At 46.4% G+C, this 22372-nt stretch overlaps 1 protein-coding gene across 1 annotated transcript in view; it reads right to left on the minus strand.

The window, feature by feature from the left end:
- Positions 1 to 18940, minus strand: part of SLC18A2 (solute carrier family 18 member A2) — a 105174-nt gene extending 86234 nt beyond the window's left edge. The window contains exon 1 of the mRNA XM_068255271.1: positions 18879 to 18940. The gene's annotated coding sequence lies outside the window, so the exon portion shown is untranslated. The remainder of the gene's footprint in view (positions 1 to 18878) is intronic.
- Between the last annotated feature and the right edge of the window lie 3432 nt (positions 18941 to 22372).

Here is a 22372-nt window from a genome sequence, read left to right on the forward strand (position 1 = left end):
GTAGTGAGAGGTATATGGAGGCAGCCATATTTATTTCCTTTTAAGCAGTAACAGTTGCCTGCCAGCCCTGCTGATCTATTTGACTGCAGTAGTGTAAACAGGCATGCAGGTAATCTTAATGGAAAGAGGAGCGCTCCATAGTGTATTACCATAAAAAATGCTTTAATACGCAAGGAATAAAATTGTACTTACAAGATGTACAAAAGATATACGCATGTAAGCGGGCAGGTCATCCGCTAACTCCCCTCCTGCGGACAGATCGTACTCTTCTGTGGCCAGCAGTGCGCGCTCCGATGTGACCGTTGCTCGTCTCGCTGGGGGGTAGGCGAAACCTAGACCTGGCGTGCCTGTAGCGTCATTACGCGTTTCGGCGCTCTGCGCCTTCCTCAGATCTGATATACATGCGTATATCTTTTGTACATCTTGTAAGTACAATTTTATTCCTTGCGTATTAAAGCATTTTTTATGGTAATACACTATGGAGCGCTCCTCTTTCCATTAGTATTCTGCATCACCCAAATCTAAGGAGCTGAGCCGTGTATCTACCACCTGCATCATAAAGGAGTCTGTGCCCTGGAACTCTGACTGACAGCGCAAAAGTACACAAGCCTTCGTTATGCAGGTAATCTTGTCAGGTCTGACAATAATGTCAGACACACCTGATCTGCTGCATGCTTGTTCAGGGTCTATGGCTAAATATTATGCTGTGTACACACTGAGATTTTTATGGTCGATTTACTGTCAGATCGTTAATTTCCAACATGTCCGATTTGCTTTCTGATCGATTTCCGAGCATTTACCGATCGATTTTCTGTTAACTTTAATAGGAAATATATCAGAAAATGCTCGGAAATCGATCGGAAAGCAAATCGGACATGTTGGAAATGAACGATCTTACAGTAAATCGACCATAAAATCTCATAGTGTGTACCCAGCATTAGAGGCAGAGGGTCAGAAGGATAGCCAGGTAACTGGTACTGCTTAAAAGGAAGTAAATATGGCCGCCTTCATATATCTCTCACTACAGTTGTCCTTTAACCTCCCTGGCGGTAAGCCCGAGCTGAGCTCGGGCTATGCCGCCGGGAGGCACCGCTCAGGCCCCGCTGGGCCGATTTGCATAATTTTTTTTTTTTGTTACACGCAGCTAGCACTTTGCTAGCTGCGTGTAACCTCCGATCGCCGCCGCTGCCCGCCGATCCGCCGCTATACCCGTCGCCGCAGCCGATGGACCCCGTGCGCTGTCTGGCCAATCAGTGCCAGGCAGCGCCGTGGGGTGGATCGGATTCCCCTTTGACGTCACGACGTCGATGACGTCGGTGACGTCGGTGACGTCATCCCGCCCCGTCGCCATGGCGACGGGGGAAGCCCTCCAAGAGATCCCGTTCTTTGAACGGGATCTCTTGATCTCCGTTCGCCGGCGGCGATCGGAGGGGCTGGGGGGATGCTGCTCAGCAGCGGCTATCATGTAGCGAGACATTGTCTCGCTACATGAAAAAAAATAAAAAAAAGGTATTTGCTGCCCCCTGGCGGATTTTAACAAACCGCCAGGGAGGTTAAAGAGACTCTGAAGCGAGAATAAATCTCGCTTCAGAGTTCCTAGTTAGCAGGGGCACGTGTGCCCCTGCTAAAACGCCGCTATCCTGCGGCTAAACGGGGGTCCCTTCACCCCCAAACCCACCCCCGCAAGACTTGGTCGCAAAGTTGGTCGTTCCTGGAGGCAGGGCTAACGGCTGCAGCCCTGCCTCCAGTCGCGTCTATCAGCGGCGCATCGCCGCCTCTCCTTCGCCCCTCTCAGTGAAGGAAGACTGAGAGGGGCGGGGGAGAGGCGGAGATACGCGCTGACAGACGCGCGTGGGGCAGGGCTGCGGCGGTTAGCCCTGCCCCAACCAGGAAGCGCTCCCCCGCATTACGGAGGGGATTTGTGGGATCAGGGACCCCCGTTAAGCCGCGGGATAGCGGCGTTTTAGCAGGGGCACACATGCCCCTGCTATTTATGAGGTCTGAAGCGAGATTTATTCTCGCTTCAGACTCTCTTTAAGAAACAACAAAATGAGACTCTAAACTGCTAAGCAGCCGAAATTTTCTGCCGAGCAAGAATGGGTCAAGATTTCTTTTCAAAACTACAGGAATTGGTTGCCTCCTCAGTTCTCAGACGTTTAAAGGGTGTTGCTAAAAAGAGGACACAGTGATAAGCCGATACGCCTGCCCTGTCCTAACTTTTAAAGTGTTGTTGGCATACAGAAAAAAGCACATAAAAAAATAAAATAATGCGCACATGATTGGTGGATCATTTCACTCTTATTTAATGCAACATCACACTTTTTTTTTGGGGGGGGGGGGGGGGGGAGGGGGGAGGGTAAATGAGATAGTACAACTCATTCTTCATTTGATCTTCACACAGAGTTACCAGCGCTAGTTTATTAGCCTGTTTAGGTTTAGCCTACATAAAAAGGTCTAGGTACCGTAAGGCCACTATCAAAATCCATCATTTTTTTGGTAGGCCCCATATCGTGTACACTTTAGGGTTCTACTTGTATATAAAATTCCATACAGTGCAATGCCGGCATCCCTGGCTCGGAGTAAATGCCGGGGGTAACGCCATTTTCTAAGTACCCTTGTCCTATCCTTATTGATGACCTGTTACACTAGATTGGCTTCCAGTGTTCCCGGTTTTCCCGCCGAGGTTTTCATTGGAGTGCTTCTGGGAATGGAGCACAGGACTCTAGTACTGCAAGGCAAGCGCCCTACCTACTTATCACTGTACTGCCCACCGCACACACAGACACAGGCTTGCTGATCCTATCACTGTACTTCCCAACGCGCACAGAGACACAGGCTTGCTGATCCTATCACTGTACTGCCCACCGCACACACAGACACAGGCTTGCTGATCCTATCACTGTACTGCCCACCGCACACACAGACACAGGCTTGCTGATCCTATCACTGTACTTCCCAACGCGCACAGAGACACAGGCTTGCTGATCCTATCACTGTACTGCCCACCGCACACACAGACACAGGCTTGCTGATCCTATCACTGTACTGCCCACCGCACACACAGACACAGGCTTGCTGATCCTACCACTGTACTGCCCACCGCACACACAGACACAGGCTTGCTGATCCTATCACTGTACTTCCCACCGCGCACACAGACACAGGCTTGCTGATCCTATCACTGTACTGCCCACCGCACACACAGACACAGGCTTGCTGATCCTACCACTGTACTGCCCACCGCGCACACAGACACAGGCTTGCTGATCCTATCACTGTACTGCCCACCGCGCACACAGACACAGGCTTGCTGATCCTATCACTGTACTGCCCACCGCACACGCAGACACAGGCTTGCTGATCCTATCACTGTACTGCCCACCGCACACACAGACACAGGCTTGCTGATCCTATCACTGTACTGCCCACCGCACACACAGACACAGGCTTGCTGATCCTATCACTGTACTGCCCACCGCACACACAGACACAGGCTTGCTGATCCTATCACTGTACTGCCCACCGCACACACAGACACAGGCTTGCTGATCCTACCACTGTACTGCCCACCGCGCACACAGACACAGGCTTGCTGATCCTATCACTGTACTGCCCACCGCGCACACAGACACAGGCTTGCTGATCCTATCACTGTACTGCCCACCGCACACACAGACACAGGCTTGCTGATCCTATCACTGTACTGCCCACCGCACACACAGACACAGGCTTGCTGATCCTATCACTGACTGTACTGCCCACCGCACACACAGACACAGGCTTGCTGATCCTATCACTGTACTGCCCACCGCACACACAGACACAGGCTTGCTGATCCTATCACTGTACTGCCCACCGCACACACAGACACAGGCTTGCTGATCCTATCACTGTACTGCCCACCGCACACACAGACACAGGCTTGCTGATCCTATCACTGTACTGCCCACCGCACACACAGACACAGGCTTGCTGATCCTATCGCTGTACTGCCCACCGCACACACAGACACAGGCTTGCTGATCCTACCACTGTACTGCCCACCGCACACACAGACACAGGCTTGCTGATCCTATCACTGTACTGCCCACCGCACACACAGACACAGGCTTGCTGATCCTATCACTGTACTGCCCACCGCACACACAGACACAGGCTTGCTAATCCTATCACTGTACTGCCCACCGCCCACACAGACATAGGCTTGCTGATCATCCTACCACTGTACTGCCCACCGCACACAGACACAGGCTTGCTGATCCTATCCTGGCTTGCGGTGTCCTGGCTGGCTCTTTGGTAGTTATCCTGTAAATGAGTGATGATTGGCAGAATGCCTGCTCTGGTCAATGTAGGTATCTGAGTGGTTTATAGGTGAACCTGGTAATGACAGTTTAATTCGGGACGGCCGGAGGCTGTAGCAGCCACTAATCTGATCTGTGTGTGGCGGGGATTCATCTGCTGTACAAACATGGCCATAGCCCGGGCTGCTCTTTGGTAGGAAGAGAAGGGGGGGGGGCTGTTTAATAAACAGCTGCAAATTCAGGCAGATAGACCTTCTTTCCTAGAATCTGCGGATATCACCAATAATGTGCTGCATGATTGTCTGATAACCTTCACTGCAACGTGTGGCAGGATACCTGCACCGGTGAGAACTGATCGCCACACTCAGGGGTGAGCCTGGGGTGCCTGGCACCTGGGTGCAAGATTTTCTCTGGCGCCTATAGGAGTGGTTAAATTAACCACGCCCAACCACATAACCACACCCATGTCCTGCCTAATCACACCCACACCTTCCACCTCTTTACGCATGCATGTGATACCCCAACGCAGTCACACACTGCGTATTTATGGCTGCCTGCGGCCCCCCTACTCTCGCTCGCTGTCGTCGGCTCCTCCCCCGCCAAGCCTAAGCATGAGGTGGGCTGCCTGTATATTTTCCGTTGCGCCATGCAGCCTGTCAGTGTTGCCAACCTTTCACGTTGTTTTTTACTGACAAATACCTAAAAATTTACTGACAAAAGATTTTTACTGACAATATTTCCCCACTAAATGCACATAAGAGACAGCGTTTCACCAGTAAATGCACGTAATGACAGACAGCTTTTCACCAGTAAATGCACATAAGAGACCGCTTTTCACCAGTAAATGAACATAAGAGACCGCTTTTCACCAGTAAATGCACATAAGAGACCGCTTTTCACCAGTAAATGCACTTAACAAGAGACCGCTTTTTACCAGTAAATGCACTTAACAAGAGACCGCTTTTCACCAGTAAATGCACATAAGAGACCGCTTTTCACCAGTAAATGCACTTAACAAGAGACCGCTTTTCACCAGTAAATGCACATAATGACAAACAGCCAGTGTCCCCAGTATATGTAGCCAGGGGGTATATGTGCCCAGTATATGGAGCCAGGGGGTATATGTGCCCAGTATATGGAGCCAGGGGGTATATGTGCCCAGTATATGTAGGCAGGTGTATATGTGCCCAGTATATGGAGCCAGGGGGTATATGTGCTCAGTATATGGAGCCAGGGGGTATATGTGCTCAGTATATGGAGCCAGGGGGTATATGTGCCCAGTATATGGAGCCAGGGGGTATATGTGCCCAGTATATGGAGCCAGGGGGTATATGTGTCCAGTATATGGAGCCAGGGGGTATATGTGCCCAGTATATGGAGCCAGGGGGGTATATGTGCCCAGTATATGGAGCCAGGGGGGTATATGTGCCCAGTATATGGAGCCAGGGGGTATATGTGCCCAGTATATGGAGCCAGGGGGTATATGTGCCCAGTATATGGAGCCAGGGGGTATATGTGCCCAGTATATGTAGGCAGGTGTATATGTCCCTAGTATATGTAGGCAGGTGTATATGTGCCCAGTATATGGAGCCAGGGGGTATATGTGCCCAGTATATGGAGCCAGGGGGTATATGTGCCCAGTATATGGAGCCAGGGGTATAGGGACCCCGTTTAGTGAGTGAAAGGGACCCCATTTAGTGAGTGAAAGGGGCCCCCTCTAGCCGCTGCCGCCGCTACCCCCTCACCTTGCAGCAGCATCAGACCTCGATCAGCGGGCGACCCGACCAGGAAGAGGGCGCCGGACGCACCCGCTCTATATGCGGAAGAGATGTCACTTCCGCATATCAGTGCGGCATGCTAGGTCCTAGCACCCGCACTACTGGTCGCCGCCTGATCGAGGTCTGACGCGGCGGCGCCGGTGGCTAGAGGGAGGGAGAGAGCGAGCGGCGGCCACAGGGGGAGAGCGACAGCCGGGCGGCACCTCTCAGACGGGCGCCTGGGTGCCTTGCACCCGCAGCACCCGCCCAGGCTCGGCCCTGGCCACACTGTTGTATGCAAAACTATTCTGAAAACGGTTTCTATAGGGAGTCATTGGAAGGAAGCGATTTGTGCAGGTTCTGGGCTGAGGGGCCAATGGAAGGGGATGGCATCCACAGAGCCCAAACACAAGATGCGGATGCTCAGAGGAACTCCAGTGAAAATAACATAATGAACAAAAGAGCTTCATTTTTACAATAATTATACATGATTGTCAGTGTTTGCCCATTGTAAAATCTTTCCTCTCCCTGATTTACATTCTGACATTTATCACATGGTAACATTTTTACTGCTGGCAGGTGATGTCAGTGAGAGGAGAAGCTGCTTGCTTTTCTGACAGTTGGAAGCAGCTGTTATTTCCCACAATTCAACAAAGCTCCCCACAGTGTGATGTCAGAACCATGGTCCTGACATCACACTGTGGGAGGGGTTTCACCACAATATCAGCCATACAGAGCCCCGATGATCCGTTTGTGAAAAGGAAAAGATTTCTCATGGGAAGGGGTATCAGCTACTGATTGGGATGACGTTCAATTCTTGGTTACGTTTTGTCTTTAAGTTGGACCACAGACAGCCTTGTCGGCCAATAAATACTTGCACCTATGTCTGCAATACTTAATCTAGCAAGAGCTAGGGCAGACAGCTATAGACAGGAGAGAGAGCTCAGTCACGCACAATTGTAGATTATGTGACCAGCAGGGGGCACCACATGCAGGTATCCCTCTCAAAAGCCCCCCTCCCTACCACTGACCTGTACAGTAGGAGCTGCAAAAGCAACATTAACCATCGCAAAAAAAAAAAAACAACAAAAAACACTGGTGCACGAGAGAGGCGGAGGCCACAAGCTCTGCCACCACCCAGGACCCCACTCCACACGCAACACCAAAAGGCAGTATGTGAGTTTCAATCCACAGAGCTAGCAGTTAAATGACAACTCCATAAAGTGACATTGGATTTGAGATTGAACAGGCCTAAAGGGCGCCACCTACTATACAATTTTTTTAAATTTCTTTTCAATTCAAAAATTACAATCAACTTTTTTTGATTGATTTTAACCTCTGAAAAATCTGACCGATGACAACCTACCATACAACATTCAGTTTTCATAAAAATGTATCAAAGAAATACCCCCCTATTCACTGCACTCATGTAGAAAAAAAATGAAATTCAATCATATTTCTAAAACAAATAAGAAAAAATGCAGTATAGTAAAGAAAACACAAGATGTCACTGTCTGTAGAATGATGTGAAGATCTCTATGGTATTGTGATTTCCTGTATTCATTCTGTGTTCCTCTCTGTTGCATGTAAGCTGCATTACCTGATGGTGGTGTAAGATTTATCTTTGCATGTTTTTCTTCAGTAAAGAGTACTAACTTGTTATACTGGGTGCCTATCTGTGTGTACAGACCACTCTGCTCCATTAAAAATGACAGCTCAAATCTGATTGGTTGCTGCAAGCAACATAGGTTTTTGTCGCTATCCGCCCTCCTACCGGTTTTGCCATATCTAGGGAATATTTCAGGCAAGCTTAAGAGGCGGGTGATTTTCAGGGTTGGTGGTGACACACAGGCTGGGTGATGTGCACACAGCAAAACTTTTATCGCTGCTGACCCTGCCAGTCCCATCCGTCATCACAAGTCATTAACTGCTTCAGAGCTTCATCACACGCAGATGCTGCAATTACTCCTGATAATAGACGACTGCTAATCACTGAGTGCTGTGACATGACTAACCCCCCAGTAAACAGATATGAGGCGTGCCATGTTTGGTTTGTCTACAGAGCTGACTATTAATGTGAACCAAGCATAATTTTTAGCACCCAGGGCATCTCAATATTACATTAAAATTGCATAATAACTATGTGACTCTTTATAAAAAAAATTACATTCTACCTCTACTTTTTACATTTAATTGTTTTGTTAGAGGTTTTTATTACTTTATATCAGCAGCTTTCTGTCTGCAGAAAGAGCTGGCAGATAAGGATTGCTGTAATTAGCAGGGACAATAAGCAAACAAAAGCTTTCATCAGCAGGAGGGGGTGGGAAAATACTGTATATACTTGCGTATAAGCTGACCCGCGTATAAGCCGAGGTACCCACTTCTATTAAAAAAAACTGGGGAAAAATGATTGACTCGCATATAAGCCCCCTCCCCAGTATAGCGCCCTACATGGTATAAATAGCCAGATGTGCCCCTACAGTATGAGGCATCCCCATACCAAGTCTAATTAGGCAGTTGTGTCCCCTAGTATGAGGCAGCCCCTCCTCCCTGTAGCAAGATGTGTACCAAGGTGTTAGATAGCCCCTCTCCCCATAGTGGTGTCTGCTGTGCTTGTGTCCCCCACAATAGTTAGAGCAGCAGTGTCTGTACTTAGGCTGCCTGTAACCCCTGATGCCTTTGCTGTCCGCTGTGTCTGTGTCCCCCGAGATACAGTGGCAGTGTGTGTAATTAAGCTGGCTGTAACCCCCGGTGCCTTTGTTTCTCGCTGTGCCCACGTCCTCCCTGCAACTATTACTGTGACAGTGTGTATTATAAAGCTACCTGAGACCCCTAGGCTTTACACACGCTCCGTGTAGCAGTTTGTCAGTGATGGTCTTCATCGGGGATTCCTCCTACCTGCTCTGTACTACTCGCTATATTTCAAGACGCCACTGGATGACGTCATGGATATGAAACAAAATGAGTGGTACAAAGCAGGTAAAAGGAATCCCAGATGAAGACCGGCACTGACAAACTGTGCACAGTGACTCAAGTATAAGCCGAGGGGGTGACTTTTCAGTACATTTTTTTGCGTTGAAAAATGTGGCTTATACGCGAGTATATACGGTAGTAAACTGTACTTCACACTGTTTAGAGAGTCACACGTTATTACATTCACACCTTCCCCTGGATAAATAACGGCAGAGGAAAGGGGGCAGCTCCTACAGCTGTTAGAAACCAGGACAACCTGCAGGGAAAAAAAAGCAGCCGGATCCTTTTAATTCTGCCACAATATTTTATGGTGATAATAGTTGTGGTATTGCTAATAGAATGATTGGTTTTGTATCCAACACTAGAATACAGTACCATTCCATGGTTGGTACATTTTTCATGTAAATATATACCGGTAACCTTACATATTAGGTGGAATAAGGCTTGCATCAAACTTCAAGCCACAACGATCGGTTGCATTGAATGGACTACAACAGACCCACAGGCCAATTCTTTGTGGTACCGTGTCTATTCAGACCTGCGTCATGTCCCTTCTGTCCAGTGACCACTGTGTTTGTAGCAGTGACAGAACGTAAGGTCCCAGCCTACACAAGTTTTCTGGACACTGTGTAGTAGTCAGTAACTCTTCTGTCTGAGGCAATGGACCTGCCCGATCAGGTGTTCCGTTCAGTGAACGATGACAGTCTATGCGCAGCACTGAACCCAATGCAAAGCCAGGCGAAGGGCCCATTTACACTAGGGCGATTATCGGGCGATTCCCACTAATCACCTAAGCGCTAGCACAATTGTAACCCTATAGCAGTGATCTCACTGCCGCGATTCCCGCCGATCGCGGGCATTTCGCGATTACTGGCAATCACAAAATGTGTTGCCTTCAGCATGTTCTCGCAATTCAGGAGCGATCGCGATATCGTGCTTATAAAACCGCTGATTGGGATCGCTCTGAATCGCGATAGTGTACAGTGATTTTACTGCGCTAATTGCGGTAAAATCAACAGTGCAAAACTGAAGCGCTACCATTTTGAGCTTTTAAGCGTGAATGGGCCCTAAGGTTAAGTGGGGTCACAGGACCAAGACCACATCTTTGGTCCCCTTTGTTTGCTAGGGATAGGATGACCAATGAGATGGTATTTATTCAGAGCAGTGGCGAAGCCAAGGAACTCTGGGCCCCAGTGCAAATTTGGCATTGGGGCCCCCCAAGCACTTTGTAGTTGTCCTTGATTGGTTTTGGTGCGCCGCATCAATTGTTATGTACAGTGTCAGAGGTGCAAGATGGGGAACAGAGTGTTAATGATCACTACCAATCAAAGCATCTATAGAAGTGATTATTGCCAGCACAGGACCAATAGAGAGCTAGCACTGTGGTTGAGGGTGGGCCCCTCCAGCCCAGGGGCCCCAATGCGGTCGCTACCTCTGTAACCCCTATTGCTACGCCACTGATTCAGAGTTGCAACTTATGTTCATTTTACCCAATTGTAGGCAGCTTGAAAATAGACTAATGGGATGCAGCGGCATTTGATTGGACTATTTCTTAGCAGCATAAAATTAGCAGAAGATTTTAGTCAACTTGGATTTATTAGCATCCCATTGACAGTGGCTGCTATCAGCACACTGGATCCTGCTGTTGACACTTGGTGGCCCCCATGCTGTACAGGCGCGTCACTCGCTAAACACAGGTTTCTGCTGAAATGTGGGAATGCTGCGAAATGTTGACATTTGTTCTTAAAGGACAACTGAAGTGAGAGGGGTATGGAGGCTGCCATATTTATTTCCTTATAAGCAATACCAGTTACCTGGCTGCCCTGCTGATCCTCTGCCTCTAATGCTTTTAGCCGTAAGCCCTGAACAAGCATGCAGCAGATCAGGTGTTTCTGGCATTATTGTCAGATCTGACAAAAATTAGCTGCATGCTTGTTTCTTGTGTGATTCAGCCACTACTGCAGCCAAATAGATCAGCAGGACTGCCAGGCAACTGGTATTGCTTAGAAGGAAATAAATATGGCATGTTTCCTTAGGTCCCCATATACTTATAGATTTTGTGCAGATTCGACCATCAGATAGATTTCTGTCATATGGCTGGCAAGTTGAATCTGACTGGAATCTATCTGATGTGTGCCACACACTAGAAACAGATTTCCAATAAATTCCAATTAAATCTATTGGAAATCTATCTAAATGCATTATTGGACCATTTGATCTAATGCTACTCTATGGGCCATCGATCTGCTGCCAGCAGCAGATCGACCTAGATTTTCCATCCTGTCAGATCAAATCGATAGAAATCAGCCACAAATCGACCGATGCCTGAAATTGACCAGTGTATGGGCCCATTTTGATTGTTGAGCATTGCTGGGATTTGTAGTTCAGAAGCAGCAGTCTGTTTGTCAGTAGCGGAAAAACCATGTGACAGTTATGAAGTTCTTATTGACATACAGTATCCAGTGCTTGTGGGGTATTTTTAGTAGCTGGCTGTTTGTTTGCCTGGTGTGACCGTATCTCCTGGCTGGCGACCGCCGTCTTTTCACTGGTTATGCAGCCGCAGAGACAATGAGCTGCTTTCAGCGGCTGCTGAGACTCTGTTTTGTTGTGCTGATAATTGCTGCTTCTGCTTCAGAATAGCTGGAATTATCTGTAATACAGCACGTAGCCTGACACGTCCTCTCCGGAACAGGAGACTGCTGTCACCAGTTCCCCCAGAACTGTCATTTAAATGTCACCTGGAAAGCAGTCCAGGGGCGCACTGCTGGGAGGAGGGGCTCATAGATCCAGGGTATATGGTACAACCACAAATAAGGCAGTTTTAAATGAACGCTTTGGTACTTAAAAAAAATGATTTCACCACTAGCCAACATTGCTTCAAACAAGGGGAAGACTACAGAGGCACTAATGTTTGAAGAATATCTACTTAAATGACTCCTGGGATATGAAGGCTGTCATATTGCTTTCCTCTTAACCCTTTAGCAGCTAATTCTTATTTGTTACATATCCTTGCTTCTAATTAGTACTGTTGTAATATGTATTTATGGCCATTTGTCACTAGGGGGCAGTGTGAGACAAAATAAGACTTCTGCTTTCAGTTCCTATATTTTCATCTAGTAGAGAGAGCATTCCAAGAATTTACAGCAGAACGAGTTCTGCTTACTGAGCACAAAAGCAGTGCACTTATCTAAAACGAGATAACTGTATTGGAGTTGCTAATGGGTTAAAAAGTGCAAATACCGGGGGGAATAGGAGAAAAGATTTATTAATCTGAGGTACAGCAAGGAATGCACGCCGGGAGAGGAGTTTTCTGCAGGTGAGTACATTTTTCTTTTTTGTTTTTGTTTACAGGTGCACATTATCTTCTGGTGAAACGCTACCCACATTACAATTCTTTTCTGGTGAAACATTGCTGCATTACAATTATTTTCTGGTGAAAGATTGCCACATTATGGTTATTTTCTGGTGAAACATTGCTGCATTACAATTATGTTCTGGTGAAACATTGCTGCATTACAATTATTTTCTGGTGAAACATTGCTGCATTACAATTATGTTCTGGTGAAACATTGCTGCATTACAATTATTTTCTGGTGAAAGATTGCCACATTATGGTTATTTTCTAGTAAAACATTGCTGCATTACAATTTTCTAGTAAAACATTGCCACATTATGGTTATTTTCTGGTGAAACATTGCTGCATTACAATTATGTTCTGGTGAAACATTGCCACATTACAATTATTTTCTGTTGAAAAGCTGCCTACATTAAGATTATTTTCTGGTGAAAGATTGCTGCATTACGAATTTTTTTATGGTGAAACTCTGCCTACACATTAACCTCTTGAGCACTGCAGTGTTAACCCCCCCTAAAAGACCAGGCCATTTTTCACTTAATAGGCCACTAGTAATAGGGCACTTTTTAAGGCTTTGCTGCATGGCCGTCCAACTCGGCACACAAGTGATTCCCCCCCCCCCCCCCCTTTTCTCCCCACCAACAGAGCTTTCGGTTGGTGGAGTCTGATCTCTCCCCAGATGCTTGGTTTTTTTGTAAAGGTTTTATTTTTTGAATAAATATGCCGTTTTTTCCTTATATATGTAATCACATGATGCAGGAAGACATGCCGGGTGCTAGGGGGAGAGCCGAGTAGTGATAGGAGGAGGCATTGGTGGATTCTGGCATGCAGCAGCAGGTGAGAAATGACAGCATGACTTACGCTCGTAATACTCTGCATTGCCGACTGAGCTACCCTCACCCCACAGCACCTATGACTGAACTGGCCACCTTCACCTAACGCCAGCTGGGGCCCCCACATATGCCTAACCCTAATCTAGCTACATACCTGTTTCCTAAAACTAACCTCTCCCCTACCTAACCCCCACCACCTAGCACTAACACTATCCTCCCCCTTGCCTACACCTAACACTAACCCCCCATCCCCACCACCTGCAACTACCCATAACCAGAGCCGTTTCTAGGCTATTCGCATTCTCTGCCGTGGCATGCTTAGCACGCCACACTCACTCCTTTCCTCTTTTTGGAAGGGTGGTGGGGGGGTGTCTTAATTACCAGCACAAGGTTCCAAGTGCCCTACAGTAGGTACACCACTGTTCTTATCAGACCATATTGCGTTCTATGTAATTATTGTTACAAGTGTAACGTTCTTGTGATTATTTTCATTTCTGTTTGGGGTGGGTACACTTTGATGTATTACCTTTAACCAGGTTACAATATTTCTAGAAAGAAAAGGGAATGTTGTTATTCACAAACATACTTAGCAGAGGTTGTCTTTAGTATAATGACCCCCTCAGGATGAGGCAGTAAATTGCAGCGGCCGCTGGTACACAAGGAGGCTTTGAAGCTACAATTGGGATCTTTAATCTTTGGTAGGATGGTTTGTTTTGATGCAGATCATGAAAGGAAAATGGCAGTAATTGCAATGGGATGTCTGGTAGATGCATGACAATGACCTGGATAACAGATCACTTCACATCATAAAGAAAATGATCCGCCGCTGATGATATTGGATTGTCCTCTGCTCAGTACAAGTGTCACTGACTCCATAGAACCATGGAAAGACTCCTCACTCTGACTCGATGTTCTGTTTGCCTTCCTGTAAAACTTTCCTTAACCCATTCGCGTTCCGTCGTTTTCACTTGAGCAATGTTCACCTCCCATTGATTAGCCTATAACTTTATCACTATTTATCACAATGAACTGATCTATATCTTGTTTTTTCTGCCACCAATTAGGCTTTCTTTGGGGGGTACATTTTGCTAAGAGCCACTTTACTGTAAATGCATTTTAACAGGAAGAATAAGAAAAAACAGAAAAAATGTATTATTTCTCAGTTTTCAGCCATTAGTTTTAAAATAATACATGCCTCCATAATTAAAACTCACGTATTGTATTTGCCCATATGTCCCGGTTATTACACCATTAAAATTATGTCCCTATCACAATGTATGGCGACAATATTTTATTTGGAAATAAAGGTGCATTTTTTCCGTTTTGCATCTATCACGATTTACAAGTTTAAAAAAAATATATAGAAATATTTCATCTTTACCTTGATATTTAAAAAGTTTAGACCCTTAGGTAAATATTTACATGTTTTTTTTTCTTTATTGTAATGTTGGTTTTTTTTTTATATTAAACATTTTATTTGGGTATTTTTGGGAGAGTGGGATGTAAACCATAGTTTTTTAATGTAATTGTGTGTTGATTTTAATTTTTTTTACTTTTTGTTGTAGTTTTACTTTATAGCCACAAGATGGCGGCCATAAGTTTGTTTACATGATGTCACTCTACGCGTAACACACGCTTAGAGTGACGCATCGGGGAGGGAACAGCCAGAAAAAGTGACAGCTTCCGAGAGAAGCTGTCGGTTTTTCAGCGGGGGAGAGGAATCCGTGATCGGGCACCATAGCCCAATTCACTGATTGCCTGGCTAACGAACCGCGGGCCGGGAGCGCGCATGGTTCCTGGACGTAGTTTCTACATCCAGGAACCAAAATAGGTTAACCTCCTTAGCGGTAACCCCGTGCTGGACACGGGGTAAGCCGCCGCGGAGGATTCCTCAGGCCCTGCTGGGCCGATTTGCATAATTTTTTTTTCAAACACACAGCTAGCACTTTGCTAGCTGCGTATTTGTTGCGATCCCCGCTGCCGATGCGGCGCCGCCCGTTGCGATATAGGGCCCCCCCGCATACCTCTTGCGCAGCCTGGCCAGTCGCCGCCAGGCTGCGCTATGGGGTGGATTGGGACTCCCTGTGACGTCCGTTCGTCGCCATGGTGACGGGGGAAGCCCTCAAGGAAATCCCATTCAGAACGGGATTTCCTTATGGGCAAGCGGCGCCGGCGGCGATCTGAAGCTACGGGGGGACGCCGCAGGGAGGGGGGGAGCATGTAGCTAGCGCTAGGCTAGCTACATGCTAAAAAAAAAAAAAAAAGTGAAAAAAACCCTCCCGCGGCCACAAAGCCACGGGAATCATACCGCCAGGAAGGTTAAAGTGAAATCCACTTTAGTTTTAAACTTTATCATCAGACGATGCATTTTGCGAGCTAAATTCCGCTTCATCAGGTATAGAGCAGTGGAGCGCACCACACTATTCTGCTACCACGAAAAGACGCTCATATTGAACTGAGGAAGCATAATCCGTGCACAGATGATGCTCCGCCTCCCACTTTGGCATGAGGCAAGTGGACAAAAAGGGCGCTGCCATTCACTCCCATAATAAATATTGTTTGACGCCAAACAGGAAAAAAGGGCACCAGAGATTATTAACGTTTTCAAACGGCGCCCGGAGATTTTTTATGTTTTCTAACGGCGTTTGTGATGATATGAGTTTACAAAATGTGCCCGTGATGAGTAATGTTTACAAAAATATTACACTTACTGTATTTATCGTATTTGCCTAAAACATTATTTAAAATTGTATCCCTTACTGTTTGTAAAACATTATTATTCACAAAATAAAGCGATCAGTACGCTTTATTGTAATATATTTTTTACAGTCACTATTTGTAAATAATTATTCTCCGCACAATAAAGCGATCACTAAGGGGGGTTTTAGGGTTAGGCACCACCAGGGGAGATTTAGGGTTAGGCACCACCAGGGGAGATTTTAGGGTTAGGCACCACCAGGGCTAGTGGTTAGGGTTAGGCACCACCAGGGGGGTGGTTAGGGTTAGGCACCACCAGGGGAGATTTAGGGTTAGGCACCACCAGGGGGTCTAGGGGTTAGGGATGGGTAGAGGGAGGGTTCTGTGTGAGAATATGGTTAGGTTTAGTTGTAGTAAAATGTTAGTAATATTTACTAATGTTTTACAACAGTTATCATAAACACATACTTTTTTTCATAGTTAAACAATATTTTCAGATTTTATTATATGAAGAAACGATAAATGAAGGTTATTCACAATAATATACAATTATAACGATTAAACATATATTATCGTTTTTTTTAACAAACGTACATATATTATCGTTTTTTTTTAACAAAGGTGAGAGATTTAAGGCGGAGCGGAGCTCCGCCTTCCAAGCAGGAGATGCGCGTGAAGCCTGCGCACAATCTCCTGCTAGCCCCATAGACGGCCGTTCACACCAATCGGCGTGGAGCGTTTCTGAGGCTGCCGCACTACTCACGCTATTTGGTGTGGAGCAGTCGGCAAGTAGTTAACGAACCCCACCTACAAAGCACATCTCCTCACTAGTTTCCAGATACCACCCCAATCACTATTTCCAATCCTCTAGAATCACCTCCTTCCATTCACATTTACAACACTTCTCACGTGCCTCACCCCTCTTCTGAAATCTCCTTCCAAAACACATCTAGCACTCTCCAACCTTTGAAATCTTTAAAGGATGCGAAGGGTAAATTTAAAAAAAATGCTGATGACTTGGGGCTTCCTCCAGCCACTTAAAGGCTGTGTTTTTTGTCATAGCTCCACTGGCAGCCACTATTTAGCAGACCCTTCCATAGCAGGCACCATCTTGGCCAGGTCAGTGGCTTTTGAAGTGCGTGCACCCACCGTGCTGACGTGGCTGGGAGCGTTCTGTGCAGGCCCAGCGCTCCTGGCCATGTCGGCACGGGCCTGAGCAGTGTGCGCGCGCATGTGCAGAAGCCTACGGAGTAGAGCGCAGAACAGTGGCTCCCAGCAGAGCTGCGACAAGGGACACAGAGACTTCAAAGGGCTGGAGGAAGCCCCAGGTAAGTACAGTGGGATGTGAAAGTTTGGGCAACCTTTGTCATGATTTTCCTGTATAGTTTGTTAGGATAAAAAAAATGTCAGTTAAATATATCATATAGGAGACTCACACAGTGATATTTGAGAAGTGAAATGAAGTTTATTGGATTTACAGAAAGTGTGCAATAATTGTTTAAACAAAATTAGGCAGGTGCGTAAATTTGGGCACCGCAAAAAAGAAAAGAAATCAATATTCAGCAGATCCTTCTTTTGCAGAAAAATACAGCCTCTAAATGCTTCCTGTAGGTTCCAATGAGAGTCTGGATTCATGTATTTTGGACCATTTCTCTTTACAAAACATCTCTAGTTCATTCAGGTTTGATGGCTTCCGAGCATGGACAGCTGTCTAACTCACACCACAGATTTTCAATTATATGCAGGTCTGGGGACTGAGATGGCCATTCCCGATCGTTGTACTCATTCCTTTGCATGAATGCTTTAGTGGATTTTGAGCAGTGTTTAGGGTTGTTGTCTTGTTGAAAGATCCAGCCCAAGTGCAGCTTTAGCTTTGTCACTGATTCCTGGATATTGGTCTCCAGAATCTGCTGATACTGATTGGAATCCATGCATCCTTCAACTTTTACAAGATTCCCAGTCCCTGCACTGGCCTCACAGCCCCGCAACATGATGGAACCACCACCATATTTTATCCTAGATAGCAGGTGTTTTTCTTGGAATGCTGTGGTCTTTTTCCTCTATGCATAACACCCCTTGTTATGCCGAAATAACTCAATTTTAGTTTCATCATTCCACAGCACCTTATTCCAAAATGAAGCTGGCTTATCCAAATGTTCTTTAGCATACCTCAAGCGGCTCTGTTTGTGCTGTGGGCGGAGAAAAGGGTTCTTCTGCATCACTCTCGCATACAGCATCTCCTTGTGTACAGTGCGCCCGAATGGTTGAACGATGCACAGTGACTCCATCTGCAGCAAGATGATGTTGTAGGACTTTGGTGCTGGTCTGTGGGTTGACTCACCATTCATTACTGGTCTTCCATTTCCTCACTATGTTCCTAACTGTGGAAACAGACAGCTGAAATCTCTGAGACAACTTTCTGTATCCTTCCCCTAAACCATGATGGTGAACAATCTTTGGCTTCGGGTCATTTAAGAGTTGTTTTGATTCCCCCATGTTTCTACTCTTCAGAGAAAATTAAAAGAAAAGGGAAACTTACAATTGACCTCCTTAAATACTCTTTCTAATAATTGGATTAACCTGTGTATGTAGGTCAGGGGTCACTGAGCTTACCAAGCCAATCAATTTGAGTTTCAATAATTAGTTCTAAAGGTTTTGGAATCAATAAAATGACAAATTTATGCACCTGCCTAATTTTATTCAAACAATTATTGCACACTTTCTGTAAATCCAATAAACTTAATTTCACTTTTCAAATATCAGTGTGTGTCTCCTATATGATATATTTAACTGACATTTTTTATCCTAACCACCAACGATTTATTCTGGAAAATCATGACGATTAACAAAGGTTGACCAAACTTTCGCATCCCACTGTATATCAGCATTGATTTTTTTTTCTTAATTTATGCATCCTTTAAAGTGTACCAGAGACGAACAATAGTCAAAGTTTTATTTATACCTGGGGCTTCCTCCAGCCCCATCTGTACGTATCGCTCCTGTGCCACTGTCCTCAGCCTTCTCCAGCTCCTGTACCGGGTCCCGTCCCATAAAGACTGTTTGTCTCTGGTTTCCTTTAAAGAGCAAGCGACACCCACGCTAACCTAGAAATTAAAAACATAAGTAGATAAATACTAGTTCTACCTACATAACAGATGTATTGTGCTATCCACATAATGATTCCTGTGAATTTTATAAAGGAAAAGCAGAAAATCCTATTCTAGGCAGTGGCCATCTTGCCAAGCTAATGCTGACATCATATCCGCCCTGACTCTTGTTTTCCCCCCTCCCTTCTCTTGCTCATTGTGTATTCATTAGCTGCTTTCCTCCCAGAGACTTCAGACACTCCCACTGAGGTGTATACTAGGAAGTGCACTATCTTATCCTCCAATCGCTGAGTCACCTCAGCCTTGCTTGTAAACACAAGTGATCAGAGGGTGTATCTGATAAGCAGCTAGTCATGGAAATAAATGGAAGAGGAGGAATATATTATAGATAAAAAGAACTCCCAGCATTCAACTCTTTGGCACTGTTTGGCACTAGGGCCAGTGCTCCTAATGTATGTGATAACTCCAAATCATAACCGCAGAAAAAGTTTTGCAAGTTTTTAATGCAGGATTAGCATCTTTATCACTTAATACACTCAAGCCCCGTCTACACGGGGAGATGTTGTGGCGATCGGCGGCCTCTTGCGCGTGCCCGCCGCGTCCCCGCTCACCGCGCATGCGCCGCATTCGATTCCCCGCTCGTGCCCGCTCGTCCCCGCCGGTGCCGCTTATCTCCCGCACGATTCCATTGTCCCCTCGCGGGGATCGAGCAGGGAATTGGCGGTGCGGAGATCCGTCCTGTCGGATCTTATCAATCGAGCCGCTGATGCGTGTAGATGCGGCTTCAGACCAGTTGCTGTTGAAATTAGATTTTTTTATGGTGACAATACCGCTTTAAGAGCTCCCTCAAAACTCACTTTTTACGACAAGCTCACGCTATACTTAGGCCATTCCCTGTTTAACCTCTGGCCAAGTTGTACTCGTAACTAAATATGAACTAAATACACACTGCCTCTAGGTATACTACATATTGTTTACTACTGCACCTGTTTCCTCCCTATTCCTTTAGATTAGTAAGCTCACAAAAGCAGGGCTCCCTCACTCTGTGTTTTGGAATTTGCTATATATTTTGCTCATTATATTGGATTTGCCACTGTAATTATTATGTCTACTAATTCTGTCTTATGCACCAGTATCTACATATTTTGGATGCCATTGTCTGCATTTTCATGTACCTATTAGAGATGTCGGGAACGGTTCCAGGAGAACTTTGGGGGTTCGCGTGCATCAGGCGAACTTTTGCGGAAGTTCGATTCGCCCCATAATGCTCTATTGAGCAAAACTTTGACCCTCCATATCACTGTCAGCAGACACATTATTGCCGAACACACTGCTCTCACTGCTGGAGGCCTGCCCACCCTCCCTCCCTCCTCCAAGCAAGGTCCTTATGCCATTTCACTCAGTTGTCTGCCTACACTAATTAGTTATTGGACAGCTGCTACACACTCTGCTAGGGAGATTTTAATTAGCCTCTTGTGGGTCCCCTCCCACCTCCCTCCTCCCCTTCTACCCTTCTACCTATTCCCTCCTACCGGAGGGAGGAGGGTCTCATCTGCCAGGGAATTATACTATTTCAAAAACCAGTTTACATCATACCATGGCTGGGAATCAAACCCAGATCTCACTGTGTAGTGGGCAAGTCACCCTAACCACTGTACCACTACAGTAGTAACTGAAGGCCTAAAATTTACCATTTATGCTCAATGCAATAGAAACATTAGGTTGCTTAAAGGGAACCTTAAAGGGGAACTGAAGTAAGAGGTATACGGAGGCTGCCATATTTATTTCCTTTTAATCAATACCAGTTGCCTGGCAGCCCTGCTGGTCTATTTCTCTGCAGTAGTATCTAAATAACACCAGAAACAAGCATGCAGCTAGTCTTGGCAGATCTGACTTTAAAGTCTGAAACACCTGATCTGCTGCATGCTTGTTCAGGGGCTATGGCTAATAGTATTAGAGGCAGAGGATCAGCAGGGCTGCCAGGCAACTGGTATTTCCTAAAAGGAAATAAACATGGCAGCCTCCATATACCTCTCACTACAGTTCCCCTTTAACTGAGAGTGATATGGATGTTTCCTGTAAACAATACCAGTTGCCTGGCAGTCCAGCTGATCTTTGTGACAGCAATAGTGGCTGAATCACACCCTGAAACAAGCATGCAGCTAATCCAGTCTGACTTCAGTCAGAGCACCTGATCTGCATGCTTGTTCAGGGGCTGTGGCTAAAAGTATTAGAGACACAGGATCAGCAGGCGATTCAGGCAACTGGTATTATTTTAAAAGGAAAAATCCATATCCTTCTCCGTTTAGGTTCCCTTTAAGGATTTGTAGCATAAAAGCCAACTCACATTGACTGGGATTTGAACCCGGGTCTCACTGTGTAGTGGGCAAGCACCCTAACCACTGTACCACAACAGTACTAACTGAAGCTGGCCTAGCATTTCATTTTTCCAGCAGGTAGAATTTTTTTAAATTTTCAAAGTTCGCCTCCCCATTGAAGTCTATTGCGGTTCGCGAACTTTTTCGCGAACCAAACCTTTCGTGGAGGTTCGAGAACAGGGTTCGCGAACCTAAAATCGGAGGTTCGCGACATCTCTATGTTTGTCTCTTACTCTGGACAATGCCACAGAGTATGATGGTACCTTATAAATCAATAATGCTAATAAATCTGGGGGCAGCATTAATGAGATTAGCATTGAATGGAGAAGAGTGCAATGTTAAGGTAGCCATACACTGGTCGATTTGCCATCAGATTCGACCAACAGATGGATCCCTGCAAACAGATTGTGAACCGATTTCAGCCTGAAACCGTTCACAATCGGTGGTGGTGGTGCTGCCGCCGCTCCCCCCCCCCTCCGCATACATTACCTGCTCCGGCGGCGCGACTGCCCCCGGTCACCGCTGCTCCGTCTCCATTCTGGTCTGGTCTCCGGGGCCGGCATGCTTCACTTCCTCCTGCCTGGCAGGAAGTTTAAACAGTAGAGCCCTGTTTAAACTTCCTGCTGGGCAGGAGGAAGTGAAGCATGCCGGACCCGGAGACCAGACCAGAGTGGAGACGGAGCAGCGGTGACCGGGGGCAGTCGCGCCAGCGGAGCAGGTAATGTATTGCCGCTCTATTGCGTCGCTCGTCGGGCACTCGAACGCTGCTAGTGACGCGCTCCCTACCCGCGGGCGATCGACGGTAATTTTCCGCACGGAGCGATCGACGGGATCGGCCGAAATAGATCGAAATTTAGCGTGTAGCGGGAACGATGTGACAGCAGATTTGATCCCAGTGATCGAATCTGCTGTCGATCGGTGGGGAATCGGCCTAGTGTATGGCCAGCTTGAGGAGAGGGATTTTCAAAGGG

Source organism: Hyperolius riggenbachi, chromosome 10 (assembly GCF_040937935.1).
Source record: "Hyperolius riggenbachi isolate aHypRig1 chromosome 10, aHypRig1.pri, whole genome shotgun sequence".
Classification (NCBI taxonomy): Eukaryota; Metazoa; Chordata; class Amphibia; order Anura; family Hyperoliidae; genus Hyperolius; species Hyperolius riggenbachi.